This window comes from Mugil cephalus, chromosome 4 (genome assembly GCF_022458985.1).
Source record: "Mugil cephalus isolate CIBA_MC_2020 chromosome 4, CIBA_Mcephalus_1.1, whole genome shotgun sequence".
Lineage (NCBI taxonomy): Eukaryota > Metazoa > Chordata > Actinopteri > Mugiliformes > Mugilidae > Mugil > Mugil cephalus.
In genome coordinates, this window is record NC_061773.1 from 12,543,437 (window position 1) to 12,555,741 (window position 12,305).

Genomic DNA, 12,305 nt, shown 5'->3' on the forward strand with positions numbered 1-12,305 from the left:
AGGGAATATTAGGAAGGTGGTCATAATGTTATGGCTGATAGATGCAAGCCCTCCTTACCTATCTGTGCTCTAAGTGAAATCTGGTTGGAGTTACTCAGGTTGAATTTTGGCCCATCTGAACATAACACAAGTTTCCAAATACGTCTCTCTTTCTCTGCACGGCCTTGTGCAAATTTAATCCCATCTGTCTCATTCCTCCTTCCCAGGACTGGTTTCTGTCATATCACTCTCCCTCCGCACTCATAGATGTTGATCTTATTTGGTGTGGTCTGTGGTTCCTGTAATTCTCACTGATCTCTGAAGTGATCTTTGCTGCTGTTTCTCATCACTTTTTCTTTAAACTTTCTCCTTCCGGCCTGACATTTTTCACCAAACTGTGGAAAGAGGAAGATTCAGTGATGCTGGACTTCACTTGCCTTTTTTTTTTGTGGATATGTGAAGTCAGTTTCCTTGAAACTTCCCATGGGAAGTTCGTCAATGTCATAAATAAGTAAGAAAGAAAGTCACGAGGCAAAATGCTTTTAAATGTCCTATTAGTAGTGCTTTATATGCTTTAGCTAAACAAATGGAAGAGTCAGCTACTGTGACGACGAAGCTTCAGGATGTTTCGATGTGCTTGTTGTTAAAAGGGCTGAATATAGGACACAGCTATCGGATGTGTGAAGCCTTCTGGTTTTGTCTTTGGTGTAATTAAATGAAACTTTAATCATGCCAAATACTCAGCGGAGAACCTCAAAGACTTTCTAATTTCAGCAACAGACGGCTGCGTGGTGAGCGCTGCTGCCTGACGCTGCTCTGATGGTGCATTATGATGTCCTCTACCTGTCCTGTCAGCTTTCGCCACTGGGAGTTCATTATGAGGCGTGTATCAACATATAAAGAGACAAAAAAAAAAAAAACTTTGCACAAAGCTGGATAGTCCTGCACCCAGTTGGAGCTATTGTGTGGTAAAAACATAATAAATCACCTCAGTGTTAGCTGACCTGTAAGAGCATGTTGCTTTCACTCTTGTCCATCATTGCAAAAAGCCGTTCTAAATTATATTATTGGCCCACCATATTTCTCCCTGGGACTCCAGACCAAATTTGGGCTGGCTTCCAGGCTACAAGTGATAAATGGTAAATGACCTTGTTTTTATTCAGCGCCTTTCTACCGATTGCTACCCATTCGCTCGCACAAGCACACACACATTCCCACACCAGTACCACGCACACTGTGAACAACCCGCTCTACCTACTGAGCCACAAGTACGTTTTACATTTACAATTCTATTATTATAAATAGTAAAGTAAGGATTTCAGAGCTCGTACAAAAACATGCACAGTGTTGGGGCTGAATTGTGTGTTAGATGACATGTTAAAATAGCTTGAAGATGTAAAAATTGTAGATATGTTCACTACGTCCTGCAGACATTAATAATGTAAGTCTATATTCAAACTAACTCCACCACAACTGCTATTTCATGTCACCATAAATCATTTTTCTTTGTTTCTTTGTAACTACATTCATATCCACATTACATTGTCTTATTTGTTATTCCACCTAATCTTTTATAAGTACGTAAAAGGGTAAATCAAAACAAATCAACATATTGGATACGAAAAAGAAAAAGAACCAAATAAGCCAAACTAACAATAATTAAAAGTAATCAGAACACAAATATTGCCAATGTATCAATAAAAACAACTATTTCATGTCACCATAATGTTTTTTTATTTTTTCTTTAATTTTAACTGTTTAACTGGAAATGTAATTCCCTGTTAAACTGCGCTGTAGCTGGTACTTAACTTCCTCCTTCCATCTACAGCAACGGGATACGTACTCCCCCATACAGGAAACCACTTTCACTTTTACATGTCCATATACGTATTTTAATGTGGATTCCACCTTTTCCACAAATTATATAAGAATGTGCACTTCAGTGACGACTTCATGCTACTGAGAATAGAAACTCCATACATAATATAGGCGACTCACGTCTTCGCTGCATCTGTTCAATACTCAAAAGGCGAAGGTTAACACAGCCACATGTTCCACGTGTTACAGATGGTTGAGTGGCTTCATTCGTGTGCGTACTCTAAATTTCCCAGCGGTACTCGTGAGGCTTTAACACATGCAACCTTTGGAATTCTAACTTCTTTTCTTAAGTCTGTGGTTTTACCAAACAGAAGCAGATTTTGACCTGTAAATATAATACAATGATATGTTAGATTGAGCCAATTGTAATGTCTTTCAATTGATATTCTCAACATGCTTTTTTTTAAATTTTAATTGCAATGTTGATGGTGTAAAAAAACAGAACAATAGGCCAATAGCGCATAATATAATTCACAAACCACAGTTTATTATCTGTATCCAGTAAATTAAGCTGCATATTGAATAAAGATAAAAAAGATGCTTCGATGTAGGTAATTTTTATCTGATAAAAAAGACACTATGTTTAAAGTATGTGTAAGCTGGTCCATAATTCATATAGCGAGCCACGGCAGAGTGAACACATCCCAAGATCTGGTTAGACAGATGTGGTACATGAATATGAGAGTAGCGGCGATGGCGTTGCAGGGGGTCTGTGAGGGGGGAGGCACAGTCCTGCTTCACCTTCGCTGCCGTGTGCTCTGGAAATTTTCAGGTTTATGAGACATTTCATTGCCTCTAAACTGCTGTTATTCCAGATGTGGACGGACTACCTCTAAAATGCCAGTTTATAAATAGTAATCTAAGGAGTTAAATTTGATGGGACAGTTACGATGGCTGGCTAGTTTCATAGCTTTGAAATGTTCGTGTTATGTTATTTAACAAAAGAAGAGTCTTAAACATATATACACACAACTGCCCACGAAGCTGGAATAATATGTTTCTACCTCCTCTCGTGATTTATTCTTGACTTTACTGATCAGTTTCTTCCAAATATATACTGATGTGTATAAACAGGAATAAAAAGAAGGATTTGTCTGAAAACAAAATTATTCCAACTTTATGGGCAACAGTAGTGCATTTACATTCAAAGCTTAATCAAGCTATGCTCGAAATTCAACTTTCAGTTATGGTGCATGCGCACGCGTGTTGTCCAGTTAAAGTCTGATTAAGGCGTACACATACATTTTCAATCACATTATCTAGGGTGTTGTAATGTTTACATGCACTAAAGCCAAATTCTCCAGTTCAAGTCAGATTAAGTCAGATTAAGGCAATAATTCATTTTATATCTGGCTTTAGTTTAGATGATCATGAGCTGAGATCTGAATTTAATCTAACCAGGTTAACTTTGCATAACTATGCTTAAAACGTTGTAGAAAATAAGTCTGGTATCACGTCACTGGGATTATGAAGCACTTTTCAGTTGATTGAGGGAAAATATATTACTGCACCCAAGTGAATAACCCTACAACCAACCAGAGCTTTTTTGTTGAAAAAACTCACCTCAAAACATATTGTCGCCAGGGGATGACGGGCTGATGTCTAGGCTATGACCAAAAAACAGCTTCTGCAATTGTTTTGTATTTTCCAAACAATAATTAATCACTGGCAAACTTTTAAAAGTTTTAACAAAAAAAATAAAATAAAAAATGAATCGCTGGTGTCTTGAACTAATGTATTGGGCTGGGTGTTAAACCTTGAGTAGTGTTTATGGCACAGAATAAAACGTTGGCACTAAACACTTAGTCAGATACTTCAGACGTGTTTATTACTTAACTGGACAGACATTTCCTAATTCAAGTCATAATTATGGTCATTTTCAGACCACATTTTAGTACAGTGTAGGTGAAGTTTTTTTTTATGGCTTTGATGATGCATTTGCTTTAATTGGTGAAACAGAAAAAAAGAGGAACGCTGATACTGAAACTCATTATTTATGACGAGTCGCTGTTCTATTTATGAGTTGGTCTATACCATAAAGTTGTACCGACATTTTTATTATGCTCAGTTGTAATCGTTGTATAACAAGCCTGTAACAGTCCAGCCAAGAGAAAAACTAATTACACTTTAGCATTTCCAGCTGATTTCCCCACACGTAGTTCCATATTAAATGTATACAAAGATATCAGTGGTGAAATTAGAACTGATTAAAACTGATCAAAATTTCATGAATTAGTCACATGTAGAGATGACGTCTCTTTTTGTTGCTCACCACTCTAATAAGATTTCCCAGCGGGAGTCTGAAAAGCAGAAAAATGAAATGTTAACATCCTAACAAGGGGCCCTGCGATAGGCTGACGACCTGTCCAGGGTGCACCCCGCCTCTCGCCTGATACCCGCTGGGACAGACTCCAGCATATCAGTGTGTGGGGGTCCATGAACTTCTGAAGACCCCATGAACAACATGATAACATTTATCCAGATGAAGTATCATCATACTCCAGAGGTGCCAGAAATGTGATTCATGTGACCCAGCCCAAGCTGGTGATAATCACGGCTCAATAACAAACTCTTTATAGAAAAGCTTTATTTGTCCTAAAGATGCTGTGAAGTAAAACAACCATAAAAACATAGTGTGTTGTTCACACATCTCCCGCTCCCCCACCCCCTGCAGTTATAGTAGGCTGGGAGGGCTTCCTGACTTCCCTGTTAACCATCCTCACTGGATTTATTTATGCTGTGTGGTATCAAATCTGTCAAATAAATGAAATTCAATCCAAATCACAAGCACTGCTGGATAGAATTATGCGATCTGGGTCTTGTATACCGCGGCGCTGCGGGCCCATCTGTCTTTATTGACAGTGATACTGAGTCAGTAATCCCGTTTCCAGACCAGTGCCAGTGAAGCAGGCCGCCTTTTTGGTTAGTTTATTATATCCAGCCATCATTTCCATTATCTCTTCTGTTCTGGGCTCGCAGCCACCATTCATGCACAGAGGAGAAACTGGCTCAGCGAACAATGATGTGCTCTGCATCTCTAAAGCACGTTACTTAAGATTATTTCACATTATCTTTATCGTATTAGCCGGCGTGCGCTTTACCAGACGAGAAGAATGGGAGGAGGAGAATAAATTACATGCGGGTTAGAAGCTGAATTAAAACACATACTTTAATTTATAGACTACCACATACTGCATTGTAGAAAAAAACAGTTCAATCAGCAAATCACTCTAAGGCATAATGTATCCAGCCTCCCAATGCTTTAGTGTATTTCTCTCTGCACGAGGGACCAAATTCACTACCCAAATACTGTATGTCAACATTAATATTAAATTTGTCCAATTTTTCGTGGACATGTTTTAAATAGCAGTTCACAAAATAAATAAAAGAGCAGGTGATGTTCAATTAAAAAAATTAAAGTCAATGGTTTCATTTCTTAAATCCTTAAATATTCTGCATCGCCTATATAGAGTCCAGGGCCATTCTGATATTATTTTAGCATTTTAGCATTTAGCAATGCTGAAGCCAAATTTGGTTAAACAAATTACTGAGAGCCCCGAATCAAAACCATTAACTTGAACAATTGAAATGATATGAAACAAGCTTAAATGTGACTCTTGAAACTGACACATCTTTGTCGTCTGCACGTGGTTGTGCAGGAATGTTGCAGAGTGATGCTCATGAATAATCTTTGGCAGAGTACAGGCTGCAGAGCGCACGCAAAAACATAAAAATAGCCAAGTTTTGTTCTGGCCTGTCTCCAAGCTACCCGTAGAATTAGCATTGGTTAGTGACAGCTGATATGAGCTGACACCAGTGAGGTTTGTTTTTCCGAAACGTTTCACGCTGCTTTTCCTAAATGATTTGTTTTTCTGGCGGAAAGATCTTTGTCTCTTGAAAAAGAGCTAATTTGTTACTGTCAGAGCCAAGTCAAACAAACAGTTTTTCATATTGGCACGTTGTAATTTTTGCTCGCGTACGCAGTGAAATGCTTGCAGTGTAAAGCCCGCCTGTCATTCAGTAGAACAACACGTTGTAGTGTTTAATTTTGGCAAATTTTAGCTGGACGCCCCAGTCAGTTCTTATCAGTTCTTAATACCTGTCCGTCGCTTTCAGGCAGAAAGTTGGTTGCTAATGGACGACCCTGGTTGCCCAGGTAACTGTCTTGTATATTTCCCACTCCAGATATTTTGGCAAACACAAGCACATAAAAATAGTTTATGGACGGTGCTAGTCTACATTTCAAAAGTGACAATTCACAATTTTCTTTGACCTACAGGTCTAGAACAGTGTCTTAGATGGAAGGTGCACATCATGGATCACCCAGTGCTCGCTCCTGTTGTTGTCACTGCTCAACAAATGCGCCCCTCGGTCTGCTTTTACCCGACACTCGAAGCCCACCATCATCTTGGCGAATCTGGTGGTGGGAAAGTCACAGACAGCGTTTCCTTGTAGTAAACAATTGGGCCCAAACAGCTGATCACGCTAGTCGCTCCCATTGGACTCTGTACCTGTCCACTCATCGCTTCAACTCGCTGAACTTCATTCAGATTCCCTGGTGTGTTGATGCCACATTGCTGCTAGTCTCCTCCTGTGTGTGCGTCCCTAGGACAGGATGGGGGGGGGGGGGCTTTACCTTTGAATTAGCTCAGATGTAATACAAACATATGAACCAGCTTTGATTACCAGTGTGACTTTGTACCCCATGGCCATCCCGTCCTCTTTATCACACAGTCCTCCATTGTGTTAGGTTTTCCATTGATCTGCGCTCTTCAAAGCCTGAATCTGACAGGGACGCCGCGGGGGCCGGCGTTCAGGCTATAGTACAATGAGTAGGTTTTTGATAGCGTCTGCTGGTGCTGAATTCAGAATTGTCTCATGCGATTATTTCACTTTAATGGTGTTGATCGTCGGCCTCCACCACTTACCTGGGCCCCCTCCTAGCTGCAAATGTTTCGCCGAGAACTGGTTTCAAATTAAATGTGTGATATGTGATAGAACTGAACAGTAAATGCCTTGTCCAAAACAGAGAACATCCAACAGAAACTCAACCCTATAGCCTTAATTAAAAAAAAGAAGCATGTACTACTAGTGGATTTGTTCCCAGTTTGTCTCTAACCTAAACTTCTCTTTTCCGCCTACAGCCCAAGTTGAGATATTTGCCAATTAATTCTAATTGTATTAAAATATTCCATCCCCTGGTTTAAATTTTCTCTTGGAATTGCGCCACATATGTATATATTCTGTCTGTTTTTCAGGGCCAGTGATGCACGTAATGAGAGTAGGTATAACAAGGAGAGTAACTCAGTCAGCCTCACTGGCTCAGGCTGGAATTGGCCGACTCGAGGCTAATATGGACCTAGCTTCTTAAAAAGTAACAAAAGTAACAAACTGTGAAATGCAGCAGCCACATTGGCTCTGTTTGCAAAATGAATTACCAGGGACGGGCGGTATACGTGCGCCTGATAAGCATAAAGTCCCAGTCCTGGTAATTGAATTGTAATTGATAATGACATCAGCTAATACGGAGCTGAGGCAGATGAGAGACAAATCCTGACTCTGAGGTGATTTGTGTTTATCTGTCGTGTTATTTATGTGCACACACACACACGGTCTTGAGGTTATATCTTAGTCGCTCTGTTACACGAGTGTCATAATCCAAATTATCTGCATGATAATATAGGATAAGGACTCTTTATTGTATACATTAACACAACAAGACTACGAGTTCTCATTGGTGCAGTGCATACAAAAGACAACACTGTAGTATTATATGGTCATAGTCAAAATGCTCTTTCAAATGTAATCACGTTTTATTAAGCAAGGATACCTCACAGGAGGTATGTTTTACACAGACAGAGCTCGTAGCCAATAGAGGATCAAGCTGCAAAACAACAATGGTTGAGTCTAATTAGAGGCTGGAGGTCTCTAAACCTATTGTCTTGTCCTTTAAGACTGTGACCAAACAACCATCCTCCTCCTCCTCCTCTAAACCAGAGGAACCTGTCTTTATATCAGCAGCACAGAGGGAAGGTCATAGGAGAATGAATGAATAGAGTGAAATGATCTGAAGGATTTTTTCCTTTAATCTTAGTCTCTCAAAATGAATCAAGACTGGTCTTCAGAAGAGCTGGACTGTGTTTCCTGGACAAAGCAGAGTACACAAAGTTGCGGGAATACATGAATGCTTCATATCTGTGCTCTAAGACAAAGTGAGCGCACTCCAAGGTCAATATTAGCTGGTCTTTGAGCTTGCGCAGTGATTTAGATCGAAGAGACTGGAGTTCTTCATCAGAACACTTGTACTGAGATTTAGAAGAACAAGTCATGATATCGTGATGAGGAGAAGAAGTGTCAGAGACGTAAACTGATTAGATTTGCACTGGAACTACGCAAAATTAATTCCCCTTTACTGTGAGATCTGAAACGGTGACGTGAAATGAATAATTTCTGCATCATGCGCAGAAGCCGGGAGTGGATCATCCTGTATTAAAGTGTAAATCACTTCAGGATGTAATGCCATCGCTCATTGAGCACCATTGATTTAATGACCACTCCGATTGCTTCATAACAGCATTATCAATTACATTTCTGTGTGAATGGATCTTCTTGCTTTATTATTATTTGCTCCAGGCTCCCAGACGTTTTCCAGAAAGAACATTTTGAGTCAAATTAAATCTCACAGCAGGCTGATCAGGTCACATGTGGACCTTTTCCTCTTTTATATACGTCCAATAAGGACGACTTGATGCTTATCTCATTTCCATAAACACACTGTGAGTGGTGCATGCCTGTTGCTGTGGAGTGTACTGGAGCTAAAATACAATAGACACAGGAAGGAATAGTCTGAGTGTTCCTGGTTTTTAGATAAACTGACTGGCTGCTGGCTGTAGCTTCATATTTACTTAAAGGCAGGTTACGTAATTTCTTGTTGGCGGAAGTTTGTCCAAATTTGATAATAGCCTGACAGCATATTGTAATTCGAGTGTTATGAGAGAACCCTTGACTTCTGTGCCTCCTCCTGTCTGTGTTTAAAGGCTTTATAAAAATCAGCCTGTGAGTGAAGTTTTCCACCACTCACAGGCCCATTGGTTACTCTATGTAAGACATGTGCGTTCATGGTCCGTTGCTAGTCAGTAACTATGCTAAAGTAACATTTGCTTGTTCATAAACTCAATTTGTTCACGACAGAAAGGTAAAGTACTTTACCTGTGACTCGGCCGTGGTGTAAAACTGAATACTTGCTCCACAGAAGTGCACGTTCACGGGGAGGAGGAGGGAGTGTAGCTGTGACATATACACAAGAAGGACATATCGGAGTTTTAACAATCTACTGATCCAACTCTGTAAGAAAGAAAATTAACTTCTCCAAATGTTAATTTGTCTTGTCATTCTTCTCGCATAACTACCATTTGTTACTTTGGAATGAGGTACTCAACTTCACTGATGGAAATGGCAACTCTACTTCATGACAAACAATCTTAAAAGATAAAATTTGCCAGTTTTGAATTTTACTGATGAGTACATTCTTCAGTGGATGCTATCTTGATAAAGTTACACAAAGCTGCATATTACACTCTGACTCCGTCAGGTTCCCCACAATTGGCTGAGACACTATTCAGTCCCCTGGTAAAATTCAGAAGCACGCTATAATATTATATATATGCAGATACATGTATGTTTATGTTTACAGCAGTTGCACGGCCACCCTACTGTTACACATTTGAAATGATTATTTGAACCTGTGTATTCTTTGAATAGCTTTATACTGAATGCAAAATGAACCCCTGCTCCGGCCTAATGCAGCTGCAGCCTCAACGTCTCTCTGATGGATTACTTACTGATTTTTCTGCTGCTAAAACAAAGTAAGCCCTTATTCTGTACATTCGATTCTGCCAATATGTAAATATTCTGGCCAATAACGTCCCTTTCTATTTATCTAAAAGTCGGAAAATTGTTGCTGTTGAAAACGTAGTTTGCTTGCGTTGCAATGCTGTGGAGTTTGAGGAGTGTAATTTCCAGAGATATTACGCAAGACAGCAGCAGAAATAACAAGAGTACAAAGTATCAGGTATAAAAGATAAATAATAAAATTGAATAGAATAAAAAGATACTGGCTAGATACAAGTTCTGGCAAATGTACATAGGAATAGTAATTTTAAAAGCACTGGATGACGACAACAGGTTTTGTTTGACACATTCAGAGGTGACATTTTAACATTTTATGCCAAACACGTATCTAGTTGCACCCAGTGTGTGCACATGAAGTTCTTAAATATCCCAGCACTTTAATTATGATGAGAACAACAACAGGTTTTCTCATAAGCGGCATTTTTGGCATGAGATTTCAAACGCGGATGTAATGTGGTCCTCACCCGTGTGTGTGTGTGTGTGTGTGTGTGTGTGTGCGATATAGAATGTAACTGGGTTAATTCACAGACTAATGTGAGGTCTGTACTGCTGGAGGCATATGCCGTGCGTCCCACGTGCCTGACTTCCAAATGAATCAAGGCTTTTCCACAGTGTTGATGCCACTAGCCAAAGTGCACAGGGCTTTTTCAAACACTAAATATTACATCAAATAAGCCTGGCCGTGTCTCCGGTGTCACTAGTGAAAGCAAAATTGTTTTTTTCAGCTTTGCAAAAATCTTCATTGCCGATTGTGAACAGACCACACTAGTGACTATGAATTTAGTTCACAGCCTGATTTGATAATATGACCTCAGCGCTGGATAAATGACTTGCTTTAAGTTAATTAAGTTCTTGGAGTCAACCTCTTTTCTGCCAAAGGACATTTACTGCTATTAATATGTATAATGTGTTTGTTTGTTGTGAACATGAGGCCCTATTGTTCTTAAAGCATGAAGTGTCAGCATGCAGCATGAGAGGAATTATTATTCAAATATGCAGCACATATGAAAAGTCTGTTTGCTTGAGTTTGAATATCATGAATCATAAATGAATATGCTGAATGTAAAAATTTCAAAATGAAATATCTGTTCCCACTGAAATGAATAAAATTCTATCAGTATGCACTGGTTCACACAAGAGAAAACATTACAGCTAGCAAGTTTGATTTTCTTGCCCGGCGTAGCCTCTTATCAGAATATGAGTCTGGCATCGCGCCATTTTGATCTTTATAATGGGGCGTGTTCAAACTGATACAGAGAGAGAAAAAAAAAAATACTTCTGCACATAAATGGATTGTCCAACAAGCAATCAGAGCAACAAATGGTGTGACATAAGCTTCTCGACAAATGTTTTTAATCGCTGTTAAGTGTTTGTGGATAATCTTTAGACGGAATCTGGCTTCGCTGATGGCAACTATTTTGTAGGCGGTGGACTGTTAAACACGTTCTCCTCCCAGTCCCTGATTGTGATTTTAGGATATCTGTGTGGAATTAATTTGAACTGTTTTTTGTTTTTTTTTGTTGTTGTTTTTTTGTTTTTTTCTATAAGGCCCTTAGGTTCAGGCTTGCTCTAAAAACTCAGTGGGTGGTTTTCCATGATTGAGTGGTGTATAACTGATAGTGGATAAACAGAGTTTTAAAAATAAACTGTACTTTAAGAGGTCGTCCTCCAGATTTACGCCTCGAGTTCTGTTTACTGATTGTTATTCAGCCTGTGACAGCAGTAAATACTAATCTGAATACACCGCGGCTCTGGAGGAACTTTCTAAAGACTCATAAAATGACCCTTACGAATCCACTGATGTCTTTAAGCTTTTTCTCTACTTCCACTTGGAGAATACAAATATATGTAAAAGATGCCACTATGGGTTTGGCGTTCACTGGCATTGCCCTGCAAACGATGAGAATGTAGAAAGATAGACATAACATGCCCACAATCAGTCCACTTACACCAATCAGCCACAACATTAAAACCACAGGAGAAGTAAATAACATTGATCATCTTGTGACACTTAAGTCTCCGCTGGGAAGTCTTTGGACCTGACATTTGTGATAATGTAACTTAGGCATGTACCACCCACCTAGACCAGACCAGACCAGACACCCCATAGTAATGACACTTCTTGACTCCTTGAAACAGTTTAGGAACAACTCAAAACAAACAGCACACGGTGTCGACCTGACCTCCAAATTGACTGGATCCCAAACTGATCAAGTATCGTCTGGAGTCTGATCCACAGGACCCAAAGGCCCCCCACTAACAACATCCTTTTTCCAGACACAGCACAAAAGGCCCATGTCCATTGTCTGATGAGTCACAATTGTCTTGAAGGCACAAAGGAGACCTACACAATATTAGGAAAGTGGTCATAATGTTATGCCTGATCGATGTAACTAATAATCTTAGGACAGACACCAGTCTAATATACAGTATTTGTGTACATTTGCATTGTACGTGTAAGCTGAGAACTATTCAGTTACTCAGCAAAATAAACAAAAGCAAACAAACAACCTGGAAAGCCAGTGTCCTCTTAAATA

The 12,305-nt window shown here is 39.5% G+C and overlaps 1 protein-coding gene across 5 annotated transcripts in view; it reads left to right on the plus strand.

Moving 5' to 3' along the window:
• Nucleotides 1–12,305, plus strand: part of anks1ab (ankyrin repeat and sterile alpha motif domain containing 1Ab) — a 43,288-nt gene that overhangs the window by 3,957 nt on the left and 27,026 nt on the right. The gene's annotated exons all lie outside the window — the stretch shown is intronic.